Source organism: Chionomys nivalis, chromosome 7, assembly GCF_950005125.1.
Source record: "Chionomys nivalis chromosome 7, mChiNiv1.1, whole genome shotgun sequence".
Lineage (NCBI taxonomy): Eukaryota > Metazoa > Chordata > Mammalia > Rodentia > Cricetidae > Chionomys > Chionomys nivalis.
Genome location: NC_080092.1, coordinates 87,155,052 through 87,172,242, shown reverse-complemented (window position 1 = coordinate 87,172,242; position 17,191 = coordinate 87,155,052). Strand labels below are relative to the sequence as shown.

General features: G+C 47.1%; 1 protein-coding gene across 5 annotated transcripts in view; it reads left to right on the top strand.

Moving 5' to 3' along the window:
• The first annotated feature begins 758 nt into the window (after positions 1–758).
• Positions 759–17,191, top strand: part of Tex2 (testis expressed 2) — a 117,366-nt gene continuing 100,933 nt past the window's right edge. For 3 of the 5 annotated variants that reach the window (XM_057775743.1, XM_057775742.1, XM_057775739.1), the window contains exons 1-2: positions 775–895; positions 14,055–14,203. The gene's annotated coding sequence lies outside the window, so the exon portion shown is untranslated. Of the gene's footprint in view, positions 896–8,758; positions 8,791–14,054; positions 14,204–17,191 lie in introns of those variants that run through there. The other 2 variants (XM_057775740.1, XM_057775741.1) reach the window with 2 other exon arrangements.

Below are 17,191 nucleotides of genomic sequence, written 5' to 3'. Positions count from 1 at the left end.
GCCTCCCGCCCCCAGACATCGTCTCTCTAAGGTAAATTTACGTTATCCAGGTGTGGTGGTGTATGTTTATAGTCCTAGCACTGGGAGACAGAGGCAGAAGGCTAAGAGTTCAAAGCTTTCTTCGGTTACATCAAGTCTGAAACCAGCCAAGTTTACAGGCGACCCTGTATCAAAAAACCCAAGATCATAATATGACATAATACATTTATGTCACACGAGTTCTAGGCGCTAATTCTACTACTCAGTTTGGGATTGGTTGATCCGGTCAGGTGTGGAGGAGGAGGAGCGCGGAAATTGCCTTTTTAATTAAGTTTCTGGAACTGGTTGGGTGATTTGTGTCCGATTACCTCCTAAAACCCCAATTCGTAAGAATCTGACAAGTCAGAAATCCCCAGATTTTTGTAACCTCGATTTCCCTCCTTGTTGGAGGTACTTGTTGCTAAATTGCAGGAAGAGGAAATTAAGAAATATAAAAAACTGGGGTAAGCGCCTCAGCCTCACTGGGAGAGAGAAACTCTTGCTCCTCCCACTGGGACTCAGCCAGGTAATTCGCTGTACCTGGGGGCTGCCCCTTCTCTTCCAGTCCGCCGCACCACAGCTCCTTTAACAGCCCTGACCAATCGCCGGCCGATCCCCGCGGCCTCTCGCAGGCGCAAGGCACCGGCTGGATTGGTCGTGTCTGGCGCGCGGTTGGCTCCGCCCCCTGCTCCCTGTGGTTGGTGGTGGGGGCCGCGGCCGCGGGGCGGGTCCGCCGACGGGGCGGGGCGGCCGGTGCCCGGGGGCGGGCGGGCGGCAGCACGGCGGCCCCTGCCAGAGCCCGTGCGGGAGCCGGAGCAGAGGCGGCCGCAGAGCACGGGCGCCGGCGCAGTAGGATGAGGCAGCCAGCGGATCCAGGGTGAGCGCGCCCGGGGCCAGGTGGGGCGGCGCAGGGAGCGTCGGTCGGGCGGAGCAGGCCCTGGGCTGAGGTGGCCCAGCGTCGGGGCACCCGCGGGCTCCCGCAGCCGTTGGCGCAGCGGGGCTCGGCTCAGCCCCTTTCCACGCTGCCGGGGCTCGGGGCGCCGGCACGGGTGGCCCTGGGAGATCCCTTCCCTGCTTGGTGGCCGGGCGGGGCGGGGCGGGGCGGGGTGGCCCCGGGGCCGGAGGTGCAGCCTGCGGGTTCCAGTCCGGCGTCCCCCGGCTCGGTGTAGGTCCCGGGAAGCAGCGTCCACACGCTCGCTGAAGGAAAACACTTGTCACTTCTGTGCGTGGGGCCTCGGCTTCTCGTCGCCCCCTCGGCCACCGTGGGAGAAGCTTGGGAGTGGAGAAGCGCGGTTACTTTTGCGCGAATCTGTCAGCGGCTGTGTCGGCGCCTCGCTTGTTTTTCTGCAACTCCTGGTGGCCGCTGGGGACCGAGGGGTGATTTGTGTGCTTTAGAAGGGAGGCGGCGGCGCACTGAAACCCGGGGAGATCGGAAGGTTAACAAGTGACATTGGGCTGAGGCCTAACGCCAACTGCCCCGCTGGGAGCGCGGGGATGATGATGGCGGAGACCCGGGGGGACCGTAGCGGGGACAGGGACCCTAGCGGGGACGGGAACCGCCGGCTCCATTGCACCACACGCCTCTCCGGAGCGCCTACTCCGCGCGGGAGCTAGTGCAGGGGAGTTTTTCCCCCACTGAGAACGATTTTTTGGAAAACTTAGCCCCTCAGTGGGTTGATCGTTACCTAAACCATCAGTTGTTATGGTTACACGGCATCAAATTTAAGGGCAAAGTCTGTTAAACACCCTCGCTCTTTTTTTTTCCTCCCTAGAACTAAGGAGCACTTTGTCATTAGATTTCATAGATCCTGTGCAGGGAGGACGTACTTTTAGAGTTGAAAGAAAAGTGTGGGATCCTTGAGGACACAGGTGCCTTGTTCACGTGTGAGGTCTAAATGTCTTGACCCCATTGCCCAAAGCTCAATTGAGAGGAATAGTCTTTCTAATGTTTTGATTATTCTCCCCAAAGGCTATAGAGCAGAGGTCTCAAGAGCCAGACTAAACTCGAAGAGAAACAGTGACTTATATGTGGCGAATAATAAGGAAGAACGGAGGGACAGGTGATCTTTGACCCTTGGGGAAGGGAGTTAGAAGGGTCTGGGTTTGAGTTTCTGAGTTTCCGTATTAGGGTGACATGCAGGGAAAGCTTATCTTGTAGTGGTCCGGTGAAACCGCCGTTTTTGTTAGCTTTCCCCAATCTTTAAAGGATTTCAGTACCTTTTCAGAGTCTTCAAAGCAAGTAACCCTCTTGAGGCTGAGAGAGAGGATGGAGGCAGAGTTTTGTTGGTGTTTTTGCTCCCTGAGCTCCTCCGGGAGTGGGCAGGAAGACTTGGAGAGGGGTAGTGGAGGGCTCTGGAGTACTGTGGTCCCACACGTTTGTTTGTCTTCGGGAGAGGGGATGAGCCAGGCGACTCAGACCAGAGCACTGGCGGTTGTGAAGTTCACTGACAGGTAGTCCAAGGACAGATGAGGGGGAAGGACAAGTTAAAAAAATGGTTTGGAGGCCAGGCGGTGGTGGTGCACGGCTTTAATCCCAGCACTTGAGAGGCAGAGGCAGAGGCAGGTGGATCTCTGTGAGTTCAAGGCCAGCTTGGTCTACCAGAGCTAGTTCCAGGACAGGCAACAAAGCTACAGAGAAACCTTGTCTCGAAAAACAAACAAACAAAAAATTATGGTTTGGAGCCAGGTTGTGGTGGCACACACACACACACACACACACACACACACACACCTTTAATCCCACTGGGTAGGCAGTAGGCAGAGGCAGGCAGGTTTCAGTGAGTTTGAGGCCAGCCTGGTCTACAGAGTGAGTTCCAGGACAACCAAAGCTACTTAGAGAAGCCCTGTCTTGAAAAACTACAAACAAACAAAACAAAAGAGTGGTTTGGGCTGAGTTTTGAGAGTTGAGAGATATAGCATATGCTAGACATACTCTTGTATGTTATTAGAGATTATGTTCTTAGGATGCTTCCAGGAAAAGCAGCAAAGGTTAGGCTGTGAGGTATGCGTGTGTGTATGCATGTGTGTTTGTATGTGTGTGTTTTGAGAGACGAGCTCCTGTATCCTAGGCTGGCTGGCCTCAAACTTGTTACCTAGCTGAGGATGACATTGAACTTCTGATCCGTCTGCCGTCTCAAGCCTGCACTACCACACCAGGTTTATATATATGGTTCTGGGAATCAAAGCCAAAGCTTCGTGCATGAAGTCCGCTATCAACTGAGCCACATCCCAGCTTGATTACACTTTGAGATAGAATAACTGTAGAATGTTATGAACAGAGACATTGTCTAGAGTCCAAAACGTATCTACTTGATAACTTTTTTTTTGTTTGTTTGGTTTTTTTTTTGTTGTTGTTTTTCGAGACAGGGTTTGTCTGTAGCTTTGGAGCCTGTCCTGGAACTAGCTCTTGTAGACCAGGCTGGCCTCGAACTCACAGAGATCCGCCTGCCTCTGCCTCCCGAGTGCTGGGATTAAAGGTGTGCGCCACCACCGCCTGGCCTACTGTTACTTTTTTAATCAACTGTGCTGCTGGGTGTGGTGGTGCAAGCCTGGAATCCTAGTACTTGGGCAGTAGAGGCAGAAGGATCAGTGCAGTGCAGTATAAAATTATACTCACCCTTGTGTTTGTTAACTAGTGTCCTTTTTTTTTTTTTATTTTTTTGTACTCTGTGTTATTTAAGACAACAAAAGAAGATCAAAGTTGGCCGGGCGGTGGTGGCGCACGCCTTTAATCCCAGCACTCGGGAGGCAGAGGCAGGCGGATCTCTGTGAGTTCGAGACCAGCCTGGTCTACAAGAGCTAGTTCCAGGACAGGCTCCAAAACCACAGAGAAACCCTGTCTCGAAAAACTTAAAAAAAAAAAAAAAAAAAAAAAAAAAAAAAAAAAAAAAACAAGAAGATCAAAGTGATACAGATTGGAAGAGAAGAAGTCAAACTTTCCTTATTTGCTGATGATATGACAGTATACATTACTGACTCCAAAAATTTTACATGGGAACTCCTACAAGTCATAAACACCTTCATAAATGTAGCAGGATACAAGATTATCTCAAAGTAAATCAGTAGCCCTCAGGTGATAAATTAATTGATAAAGAAATCAGAAAAATATCACCCTTAACAATAGCCACAAATAACAAAACATAACATAAAAATAACAGGACATTTTTATCCTGGAGTAACTCTAATGAAACAGGTGAAATACCTGGATGACAAGAACTATAAATATGATGTCAGGAGTCTCTTTCCCTTTCTCCTGTCAGTTCATTTATTCATAAGTTAGGAAGATCATTAAAGAATACTCCTTATCTTCTAAGTGTCTCTAGTTTTTTTTTTCCTTTCTTGTTTTTCTCCTCAAGAAATTCTTTCTTGGACTGGAGAGATGGCTCAGGGGATGTTGGGGTCTTTGATTCTATCCCAAAGCAGATGGTTTTCCCAGTCCTAGCTCTGCCACCTAGGGCAGCCCAGTCTTGGCCTGTAGCAGCCTCTGGGGGCGAGATGATCACCTGTTTTTACAGAGGAGGAAAGGGGCTCAGGATTGTTCCATGACTTAGCCAGGATGACAAGCTTAACTGGACACAGAGCCGGACCTTCTACATGGGACTGTCTAATCCCAAGATGTGCTTTTCCCATTGTACCACAGTTCTTTTCCTGGGACTTGATCTGGAGTGGCGTCCGTGTGGCAGGTCAGGCTCGGCTCCAGCTAATGAACTCTGTGCTGTGGTCATGAACAGTCAGCAGCTGGTCTTGCCTCTCTGCTGGGTGCAGTTTTGGGGGGACCCTAAGGACTCTGGGGAAAGGTGGTTAGGCTTTGTGGAAATGCATCTCAGTGCATCGCCCCACCAGCTCTGTGACCTTGGGAATTGCTGTCTTTGTGTACCCAGTCTCTTCTGCATAGAGTGTAGCAATACCAAGACAGTGCAATCTGTATTGTCTTCTCATTCCTAATAGCATCTGTCTAAAGACTTGTGGAGTCTTACAGTGGCACATGAAATGTGTTTTGCTGTATGAAGTACTGGCGTGTCTTGCACTCAATGGATGATGGTAGAGTATTATAGTATTTACAGGAACTTATGAGGAGGGTTAAATGAGGTCACTCATGTGCGTGGCATACATAGTGAGCCCTCATAATAGTTGATGCTCTCAAATGGCAGGGTGGACAGTTAAGGTAGGTGGCTCTGGGGTAAAGCTTTGGAGCATCCACTTGGAGCCCTGGTAGTAGATAATTAATGAACTGGGCTCATGGGCTTGGGGAATGGCTTCCAGTTTGTCTGGTGTGCTGTCCTTTAGCTAACTGTTGTCCCCATGAGAAACATTAATTTCAAGAACTAATGAGCCATGGTCAGTCAGCTCCCTTTGTCCTGTCTATTCATTAAGTTCTTTGTCACTTTAAATCCCCCAGTTAAAAATAAAGATCGATGTAAAAAGACTGGAACCCCATACTGATGTATGTATTCTTCCCAAGGACTCAAGGTTATATTCGAGATAGTGTGTTGTTCCTTTCCAGACTCCTTATGGTGCTGATGGTGTACCGTGAAATGAGACTGCTCCTGAGGGGGATGCTAGAAGGCATGGGTGTGGAGAAGCTCTTGAGTGGCACTAGATGACATGAACAGAACCCTGCACTTGGCACCTAGAGGCCTGGCAATATCACCTGTTATTCCTGCATTCCTAGGGACATCTTTACCAACTCACTAAGTGGCAAAATCTCTCACAAATTGAGGACTTAATTACTTGTCCCCTTGCCTGCAGCCCCAATACAGTCTCAGAGTACATGAGCTTATGAACCCAAGGAGCTGAGGTATTCAGTGGTTGATAGGAATTACTTCATTCAGAACTTTTTGTTTTGGAGATAAGGGTTTGCGTCAAAGCCCAGGCTGGCCTTGATTTTGCTTTTGTTTCTAGAGTAGCTGGGATGACGGGCCTGTCCTGTCATTTGAGAGTCTCAGTCAAGACTTTCAGAGTCTTACTTGGATATTTGTGACAGTGTTTTGAAAAGTAGAAAACAGCAGTTGGGAGGCAGAAGCAGACAGATGAGTTTGAGGCCAGCCTGGTCTACATAGCCAGTTCCAGTATAGCCAAGGCTACATAGTGAGCCCTGGTCTCAGAAAGAAAAGTAGGAAACAATGAACAATCAATAATAATGGGACTGGTTATTATTTATGGAGAATTGCAGTGGCCAAGGTCTAAACTTGTACCTGGTTCAAACTTCAGAACATTCTGGGATTGTTTGTTTATTTTTGTTTTTTGTTGTTTGTGAGGGGTTGTGAGACAGGGCTTCTCAATGTAGTCCTGGCTGTCCTGGATTTAGTTACATAGATCAGGCTGTCTTTGAACTCAGAGAGATCCTCCTGCCTCTGCTTTCTGAATACTGGGATTAAAGATGTAGGTCACCAAGCCTGGCAATGAGAAAACTGAGGTTCAAAGAGGTTAAATAATGATACCAAGATCACAGGACAAGGTCAAAAGCTTACAGCAGAGATCAGAGCTCAGGCTTGTGTTGCTCCTAGCATGAGTTCTGTGGTTATGGTCATGTATGGCTCACCTGTTCTGAAACCCTTTCAAGCCATGCACCCTGGGAGCTCCTCCCCTTTGAGGTCAGAGCTTTCTGGTCTGTATCTGTTCAAATCTGAGTGACTTGGTTAAGCCTAATGATAACTCACTCCTACGGAGTGAGAGGAGAGTTTTAAGTCCTTGAAGGGTTTTCTTTGGGGAACAAAGCTGGTGGCAGGTCACTGTGAGCATAAATGGGGCTACTCAGAGAAGAACACGACCTCTCCTGTGGAATCTCACAGGATGGGAGACCCAGGTGGGCTTTGTGTAGGGATATAGCCCCACCCATTGGGGGCGTGTTCGCTTCTGGCTAATGTTTACGGATAAATCTGCCGGGCGTGATCCCAGCAGCCCTTTTCTTTTGCTGCGCTTTTCCTGTACTCCGCGGAAACCTGTGGTCCTGTAAGTCTATTTCCTTATTAAAGCTGTATATATCTATATAATCTGTCTACATTCATTTACGCCGCCACATTTTGGCCCCCTGCGCCCATGTTCCCAAATATTGTTTATAAATGTTCTTTTACATTTAAGGGGGATATGATATAGATATGAATAATTTGCATTGGTGTGGATTTGAAGGTCAATTTTGTTATATGTATATGCATATTTCTAATCTTGATTAAGGTATTGTGATTGTATAGTTCATTTAAAAATGTAATGTATATAGGTTGTTAATGGATAATCATCGATAATTGTCAAGCTTTTAGTCATGTTAGTTAGATTTTCTAGATGTGCATAGATATATTTCAGCTAGATAGGCATTCTTCATATCTTTCAAAGACTGCAGAATATGGCATTTAATGTTTTAATAACTTAGGGCTTTTCATGATAATGAGACACGTCTGCTCCTGGCAGCACCAATCTACTTCAAGAGGAAGATGGGCACCAAAGAGGCTCCTTAAGGAGTTTGATAGCCATTTGGGCAAGAAACTTCTCTTGCCTGGGCTGTTGCATAAACTGGACTCAGAGAACCCGCAGAAAGAGGACTGCTGAACTTGCCTAAAGGTGAGATGGTTTTTTGGGGTTCCTGACTCATAAAAGAGTCTGCGAGACATTCTGCAGGACACAGCAAAAAGTGACTGAACTGTCTTTGGAATTTCCTGCTTGATGAAAATGTCTGTTGGATACTATGGGCCTAAAGGCTGAAGATGGATGCCCCAACAGTACAAAAAAACTTTGGGTGACTGTCCAGGCAGTGAGATGTCTCTTTCATTTCTAGAGTTTTGGATTTCTTGTTTACTTAGGTAATATTATATCCTCTGGAGTCTTTGATGGAGTTGAAGAATGGATAGATAGTTATAGTTTTCCTTAGTTATGATAAAAGATAGATATAAATATTGTAACTGTAATTCTTGCTTGACAACTGTTTTGTTATATGTAATCTTATTATATTAAAGTGAAAGCCTTTCTTTTTTGTTTAAACAGAAAAAGGGGAAATGATGGAAGAGTTAATTTCATTGGTTAAATAAAGAAACTGCCTTAGCCCTTTAATAGGACAGAAAATTAGGTAGGCGGAGTAGACAGAACAGAATGCTGGGAGAAAGAAGCCGAGTCAGGGAGTCGCCATGATTCTCCCATTCCAGACAGATGCAGGTTAAGATCTTTCCTGGTAAGCCAGCTCGTGGTACTACACAAAATATTAAAAATGGGTTAGATCAATATGCAAGAGCTAGCCAATAAGAGGCTAAAAATAATGGGCTAGACAATGTTCAAAAGAATACAGTTTCCGTGTAATTATTTTGGAAAATAAGCCATGCGGGCGGCCGGGTGCCGGGGACGCAGCCCCGCCGCTCTTACTACAACAGCTTTGAAGCAACGAATTAACCTCTGTCTGCTGGATATGCCTAAATGTTGGTTCTGAGAGCTTTTTCCTATGAAATTATTACACTGAGACACCGGGCACCTCCTTAGCTTACCCTCACAGTTGAGGATGGCATAGGGTGAGGAGCTGGCTTCAGTTCTAAGCTTATAAACAGGGCCAAACACCACTGTTGGTATCTTCAAGTGGTCTGTTAGAATCACAATATCCATTTTAGAAGAGTGTTGTTTCTCCTTTGCTATTCAAAGCTTGCATAAGCTGGTTTACTTTCTTCTTCTTCTTTTTTTTTTTTTTTTTTTTTTGACAGACCCTTTCTGTGTGTGGCCCTTTCTGTTCTGGAACTTGTTCTGCATACCAGTATGGCCTTGAACTCACCTCCTGCCTCCTGAGTCCTGGGAATAAAGGTGTGTGCCATCACTGTCCGACTTTTGCCCAGTTCTTATGCCTTTCTTAACACCCAATGCTGTCTTTTAAGCAGTATTCCTAAAAATGTTAATATTTATTATTTGGGTTTAAAGTAGAGAATTTAAAAAATGTCCTACTGAAAAGACCGACTGAGCAGTGGTTGTCAGTCACCAAGCATTTGAATTTTTCCTGGTCCCAAGCTCTGTGCTTGGCCTTGGGAATCTGACGAGGAGCAAAACAGATGTGGTCCCCACCTGCCCGTGGCACCTTCTGTGGTCTAGACAATAGACAGCTGACAGATGCCCTGGGCGTATGAGACACACAAAACCATAGGGAGCATAAGATCTCTCCGAAGGGGACGAGCGGGGCGCTGGGAAAGAGAGGAGGAGTACTGCGGAGAGGGAGTGGTGGGTGGGCAGTGTGATCATGCTGACCAGGGGCAGAGACATATGGCGGCCAGCGTAGCCTGAGTGTGCCTAGCTTGGGACAGAGCAGAGGGCCCTCAGGAGTCAGGCAGCTCTTGAGAGGCCTTGGGATGTATCTTAACCTTTTGGGCTGCCTGTACTTGGGAGGATTGAGTGAGCCCTGAGGGCCATTTCTGGCATGAGCACTAAGAGCAGTGAATTTGCTGACTCAGCAGTGGGAAACTTGACCCAGACAAGGTACAGGTAAAAGGTGCAGGAAGGTTGCTGTGCAGGTCTTCTGAGGTTTGCTCAGGCAGCTCTGGTGGATTTCTGCAGTGCGCCTGCTTCTGGGGAGAGCCTGCCCTGCCTGCAGGAGACCCTGCTTCAGCCCGCTGCTTGGTATGGAGCCAGCTAAACTGGATGGTGGTGCTAGTGTCTGATTTAAAAAAAAAATTACATTTGTGTGTGTGTGTGCCAGAGTCGACGTGTGGAGGTCAGAAGACAACTTTTGGGAGTTGGTTTTCCCTTCCCATCATGTGGATCTTGGACGTTGAACCCAGGCATCAGACTATTGCCTCCGAGTCTTCTGGCCTAGTGTCTGCTTTAGTATTTGGATGTGGGAAGTAGTTTTGTTTTGCTGTCTTTTTTTTTTCCCCCTTAAGAGGCATCAGAAACCAGTGGCTTTATTATTAGGTGATCAGATGTTGCTGTGTGTGGTACCTGTCTGAGCCCCCTCTCTAGTAAGACTTGGTGTCATGTTTTGGCATTCATAAGGACAGCTGTACCGTAGGGTCATGAGGATCCACTGCTTTGGGTCTTTGATTTGTATGGTCAGTAAAAAAATGCTGTAAACCCAACCATACATGATAGTTTGTTTTCCTAGAAAGTTAATTATTACCAAATTTGTATATCATTGAATTCACTTTTAAAGTCTTTTAGCTTGAAAACAATTAAATACACTGTGTAAAAGATAACATACTAGAACCTGTGCACTCATCATGCAGCTTCAGCAATTAGCAACATTTTGATAATCTTTTTCCCCTTTGAAATAAGATTTTGTTTGTTTTGGTCTTTTTTGAGTTAGGGTTTTGCTATATAGCCCTGGATAGCTTGAAATTCACTCTGCTGACCAGATTGGCCTTGAACTCACAGAGATCCACCTGCACCACCACCACCACCACCACCACCCAGCTTAATTAAGCCTAGTAAGCGACCCTTGAATTCTGTAGATAGCTAAACAAGGCTTGGACTTGTGCTGCTCCTGCCACCGTGTCCCCGGTGTTGGGACTCGAGGACAACATTGTCCTCCCTCTCTCGGATGGTTTCACACTGCAGTGTCTTGGTGACTTTCCTGTCACTTTATGTGTGCGTCTTTGAGCCGAAAACTCATGTGATAGGTGTGATCGAAGAGAAGAAATGTCCTGTGTGCCTGGTGCTGAAATTCACCACCCAGAATGAAAGCGTCTTAGAAATCTTTGGAGAAAGGGCTGATAGCTCTGTGGTTAAGAGCAGGTGCTGTTGCAGAGGACCTGGGTTCGGATCCCAGTACTAACAGGTGGCTTACAACCGTCTGTAACTCCAGTTCCAGAGGATCCAAAACCCTCTTCTAGCTTCTGCCAGTACTAGACATGCAAATGGTGCAGATACATGCAAACAAAACACTTATACACACAAAATATAAATAAATAAAAATTTTAAAAGAAAGAGAGAATAGATGGATGTGGTGGTGTATTCCTATAGAATGAGCACTCAGGAGGCCAGGACAGAGGAGGATCTCTGTGAATTTGAGGCCAGCCTGGTCCACATATTGAATTATAAATGATAAACTTCTGTTTTTGTTTTTTATTTTTAAAGGAGCAGTTCAAATTTATCATGCAGATAACTCTGTAGCAGTGCCCTTACGGGCCACCATCCGTCTGTAAAGTTAGACATCTGGGTCTGGGATCTCTAGTGGTCCACTTTAAATAGTTTAAATAGTTGTATGTGGTCATATTAGACAGTGCGAGCCCCAGTCTTAGCTGGGACTGTGTTTACCCATGTAAGGAGCAGAGTTTAGTCCTCAACTCCACAGAAACGTCAAAACCAGGAACACCAGCCATGGTATTAAGCTAGAGCCCGCACGACTAATTATTTTTGGTAGGGAGTCTAGCTTTTAATGGCTGAGCCGTCTCCCCAGCCCCCAGCATAACTGATGGGAACAGCAAATGTAGCATGTATATTACATGTTATTCCCGAGCTCAGTGCAGTGACTGTGGTGGAAGGGAGAACTACCGGGTGGGTGGTCTCAGAGACTCAGAAAAGTTGGATTTGATACTGTGGTGTCTCCTGAACCTAGGGTCTTAGGAAATGAGCCCTGAATCCTTGAGCTGCTGGTTCTCTATGTCCTGAGAGGTGGAGAGACCAGGAAAGGCTATCTGAAGGCTTCATAAAGCAGGGTGACCCCAACCCACATGGGAGTTTTGTACACTGTTGTGAGATTTAGAGGCTATTCCAAGGAGACACGCGGGGCTGGAAAATGACAGCCGCAGAGGGCACAGGGTGTCTGGGCACTTCTTTATCCTCAGGGCACAGTAAGATGGTGGGTTGATAAACATTTAACATGGACGGCAGTCTCAGTTACTGAGAGACTGGCCTCATTTATGTAGACATTCTGAAAAACAGGTGCCAAGGAGGTGTACTAGTGAGCTGGGGGGCTTGCACAGTGGGCATTCTGCTGAGGGCCGTTGGCGTTTCTCCCCGTGGCTGGCCTCTTTGCTCTCTGCTCTTGGCCACTCCCTTGCTGTGTGCTGTTGATGTTTGCAGCTCTTGGCGCTCCTCTTCTCTGTCTTTTCTGCCGTCACTGTCAGATGGCTCCTTTTGCTTGAAAGACTGCAACGATCCTGCACTGACTGCCACGGCTCCTAATCCTCCTTTCCAGTCTGTTCGCTGCACACAGCAAAGTAGTCTTTTTAAAAACCCACATGGGCTGCAGGGATAGCTAAGCAGGTCAGGTCTGTGACCTGAGTTCGATCCCTAGGCCTGACATGGTGGAAGGAAAGAGCCAGTTCTCATCAGTTGTCCTCTGACCTCCACACAATGAATAGATAAAAATGTAATAAATTTTAAAAAATCCTGGCACAACCAAGTGATGTCTCTGTGTAAACGTGAAAGACGAGCTAAGATTACATCCTGAACATGTGATTTAATCCTCTTGCTTTCTTCAGCCCCGGCCTCTGTCTCCTGGTATATTACTTAGGTGTGCTGGCCACTTTTCCAGGCCTGGCTAGAAGGGAGCTGGACATTTGGAACTGAATTATCTTCAGGGCTTAACACACCTCTCACTTGCCTTTTTTTCTTACCCTTTATATAGTGATCATCAAGGGTTGTTATACCATATTCTTTAATAAACAGCTGTGTTGTAATAGGAAGCGGGGCTGTATCCCGCCACCTGGCTAGCTTTACCCAAAATAATTATACGAAAACTGTATTCTTTTAAACACTGCCTGGCCCATTAGTTCTAGCCTCTTATTGGCTAGCTCTTACATATTGATCTAACCCATTTCTAATATTCTATGTAGCACCACGAGCTGGTGGCTTACCAGGGAGGATCTTAACCTGCGTCTGTCTGGAGTGAGAGAATCATGGCGACTCACTGACTCGGCTTCTTTCTCCCAGCATTCTGTTCTGTTTACTCTGCCTACCTAATTTTCTGTCCTATTAAAGGGCCAAGGCAGTCTCTTTATTACTTAACCAATGAAACAACAGATAGAAAGATGACCCACCTCCATCACAGCTGCTTTTCCCTTCTTCTCAGGAGGGCAGAGACCTTGGGTGTACCAGGCTTTTTTTTTTTTTTGGCGAGGGTGGGGGGCACCAGCCAGTTCCTAAATGGCATGGAGGCTTATTAGTTATGAACGCTCGCCTTCTCTCATGCTTGTTTCTTGCTAGCTCTTGTTAACCTATTTCTCTTCATCTTTGTTTTGTCTCAGAGCTTTTTAGCTTTTCTTTCTGTAAGTCTTACTCTGTCTGCTGACTGGTGGCTGCCTAGCCGGCCCCAAGCGTCTCCCTCCGACTCTCTTCTCTTCTTTTTCTAGATTTCTCCTACTTTCATTCTCTACCTGCCAGCCCCGCCTATCCCTCTCCTGCCTAGATTGGCCATTCAGCGCTTTACTAGAGCAGTCAGGTGCCTTAGGCAGGCAAAGTGAAACAGATGCAATACTTCTGTATATAATTAAACAAACGCAGCAAATCAAGTGCCACACACCTTTACACAGTTAACGTAATACTCTGCAGCATAAACAAATGTAACGTGTTTACATAGTTACATAATAATATTCTACAACACTTGCTGATGTGCTTTCTTATGTGCTGAGGACCTAACCCGGTATCTGTCATTGCCGGGCTTCTGAAGCACTTGCTGAGTGAGCGAATGACTGAGTTCAAGTATACCAAGAAGGATGGGAAAACTGAGCGTGAGCAATGTTCTTCAAAGTTTGGGTTTAAGCCAGGCGGTGGTGGCGCACACCTTTAATCCCAGCACTCGGGAGGCAGAGGCAGGTGGATCTCTGAGTTTGAGGTCAGCCTGATCTACAAGAACTAGTTCCAGGACAGGCTCCAAAGCTACAGAGAAATCTTGTCTTGAAAAGCCAAAAATAAATAAATAAATAAATAAATAAATAAATAAATAAATAAATAAATAATAAAAGAAATAAAAATAAAAGTTTAGGCTTATTGAAGAGGTTGAGTAATTTTTAAGGCAGAATAACTGAACGGGAGGAAAGAGGTAGGGGAAGTCTGCAGCAATCCATCTTGGCAGCTACCGGGTAGGTTTGGAGAAAGCAGCTGGTTCTGAGGACACACTTTCTATTCCTTTGTTCTAGATTTAAGAGACACTGGCCTGCCTTGTTGCAAGGACTGGGTTAAGGGTGGGCCCTGGTCTGAAGAGGGCCCCTGCACTGAGCCTCCAGCAGCATCTTTCTCTTGCATTGTGCCGTGCGAGTCATCAGCAGGGACTGCAGTTGACCTCTGGGTAGGTGACTTGTGTGTGTGGCCTGTGGTCCTTCACAGAGGATTGGCTGCGCATGTTATCTCTCTTCCCTCTCACGAGCCAGTGCTTTGCCAGTGGGGGCGGGGATAATCTTTTTGGCACGCATTTGCTGGTAGCCACTGGTACTGCTAAATCATTGTGCCAGGTGGGTGCTAAAGAGGGCTCCAGGAAGTTGTGGGAAGGAACTGTGGTTGCTTCCTGGAGGGGAGAGGCTTTCTGCTCTTGGGAGCCTCCCTGTTGAGACTGCAGCTGTACAGACTGGCAGGACACCTAGGCCCACTTGCCTTCCTCAGACCCACTTCAGATGGACTGGGGGTGCCCGCTGCCAGCCCCCACAGCTCTGCGTCTACATTCATACCCGCAGCTCTGTGTCTGTGCCCCAGGGAAACAAGAGACACTTGGATCTTCCCCGGACTTTGAAGTTTTGAGTAGGAGATTAAAGGTTTTGGGGTCAAGATGGTGGGTAAATTTCATCCACAGCCTTATAATTTACAAGAGAAAATTGGTATGATATATACTATCTGTATGGAAGAAAGAGACTCGGCCAGGGCCTCAGATGCCAGAGAAGAGGTCTCCCCCTTGGGGCTGGGAGGGCAACTGAGTGTTTTAGTTAACTTTGTCAACTTGAGATAAGGTAGAAATGTTTTGGAAGAGAGTCTCTGTTGAATTGTCTAGTTCAGACTGCTCCGCAGGCACACTTGTGGAGTGTTACCTTGATTGCTAATTGGTAGGAGAGCCCAGCCCACTGTGGGTGGCTGTATTACCCAGGAAGGTGATCTTGGCTGTCTAGGAAACACAGCTGAGTGTACGTCTGCTAGCCAGCAAGCAGCATCCTCCATGCTTTCTGCTGTGCTTCTTTGATTGTGATGTGGGTTAGCTGGAGGAAATGGTGTGTGGAATAGGAGGCAGGCCTGACATCAAGCTCTTGCCTTGACCTTAATGACAGCCCATGATGTGAAATTGCAGGCCAAGGAAACCCTTCTGCTATGCTGCTTTTGGGCAGGGTATTTTGTCATAGCAACAGAAATGAGACTAGGGCAGTGTGATTGACCCAGGGCTCTTGTGGATGCTGAGCAGCAGTACAGTACCTAGGCCGAGAGGAGAGGAGGGATCTCGTGAAGATCAGGACCTTTGTTTAATGGAAGACTTGCAAGTCTTGTTAAGAAAACCTTAAAGGCCTTTAATCCCAGCACTTGGGAGGCAGAGGCACGTGAGCCCTTTCTGGTCTACAAAATAGTTGCAGGACAGCCAGGGCTGCTACACAGAGAAACCCTGTCTCAAAAAACACAAAAGGAAGAAAACAGAAACAAGAAAAAACAACAAAAAGGCCTCAAGGTGTGTATTGCAGTGACACAGAAGAGATCATAGAGGAAAAGTGTAGTCACAGATAACAAGGGGGCTTGGCATGACGGTGGTGACCAGGAAGGAACTTGTAAGGGAAACTGGCACTGAGAGAAGAGTTTGAGTGCCTACAAACTTATGTGAGGTTGAGCAGCTTGGGCTGCCTTGTTCTAGAAACTTGCGGCATAGGTAATGGGGTGGGTAGTTAGCATTGGAGGCAGAACCAAGAAGGAGGGTCCTAATGGCCCCCAAGGGAAACCCTTCTGGGATTTACTCTGTATGGGGCCTAATCATGGAAACCTATAGAAACATTTTAATTATGGTGGAAAGCTCAATAGGAGAGCAAATGATGTGCTGCTAGTAAGACTCTGTCTGCTAGACCTAGGCAGCAATAGGCAGGTTTTAAAACAGACCCTCTGGAGCAGGCTTGGTCAAGCTTGCAGACGTTTCTATAACGTAGACCATGTAAGAACGCCTTGTGGAGAGCAGGTGCGGGGAAGAGGGGCGGAGGAGGAGATGAGGAGAGAGGGGTAAAGAGAGAAGAGAGGAGGAGAGAAGGGGAAGAGGGGAGAGGAGAAAGAGGAGGGGTGAGGAGAAGGAGAGAAGGGGGAGGAGCGGTAAGGAGAGAGGAGAGGAGAGATGCATGTGCTTGATGGTACCAAGTAGGTAAAAGCCAGAGGTGTATCTTCCTGCGTGTGTTTGTATTGGAATAGGAAAAGGCCGCTTGTCAATGTTGCTGAGGTAAAAGCTGTGCAAGAGGATCAGCAGGAAGAAGCAACCGTTTACCACAGGCTGGCTCTTTCTCTAAAGTCATCAGCTGAGTATTTCCTTCAAGCCTGAGTTACTGTTAAAATGGTGGGAATGCTGCCCACTTGGACCCAGGAGCCACTTTAGTGTCCTCCATGCATGCCCTTAATTCCAGCACAGGGGAGGCAGAGACCCTGGCCTACAGAGCGAGTTCCAGGACAGCAAGGCTGTTACACAGAGAAACTGTCTCGAAACCCCCCTCCAGAAAAATGACTTTATGGGTGTCATTTACAAGAACGACTCACTGGGGGTGGGGGAGTGTACAAAAGAGTGAACCTGACCTATCACATGCTGAACATGTCTGTGCCTTGCATCTACTTCCAGGTCAACTGGAGAGCATCATGGGTCAGGCAGACAGGAGAAACATTGGTAGGAACCCACCCAGTCACTAATTTGGTGTACCCTCTAGGCTTCCATCTACCTCACACCCTCTTTAGAGTTCAGAAACTCCAGCACCTGCCCTTTGGAGCCTGGAGGAGCTGTCCTCAGGGACTGCGAGCTGCTGCCCCAGTGAAGTTCAGACATGAGCTTGAAGTGGAAAATAAGTCAAGGTAGTAGGAAGCCCAGGGGAAGGGAGCTGCTTTTGTTTTAATTTCCCAAGGTAGACCAAAGCCTGCAGGAATAGGGTGAGTGTCGTTCGATCCTGGCAGGGAGGTTAATAGTAAAGCAGGAACATTAATTTTTTTTAAGGCTAAAACTCCCAGCAGAAATGACTATTGATCATGCTCTGAGCCAGAGACCAAACTCATTTGTTCGACTTGGCTTTGTCTTAAGGTTTGACTGTGATAGAGAGTGTGTTCCTAGGAGGCTTAATAGCCGGGA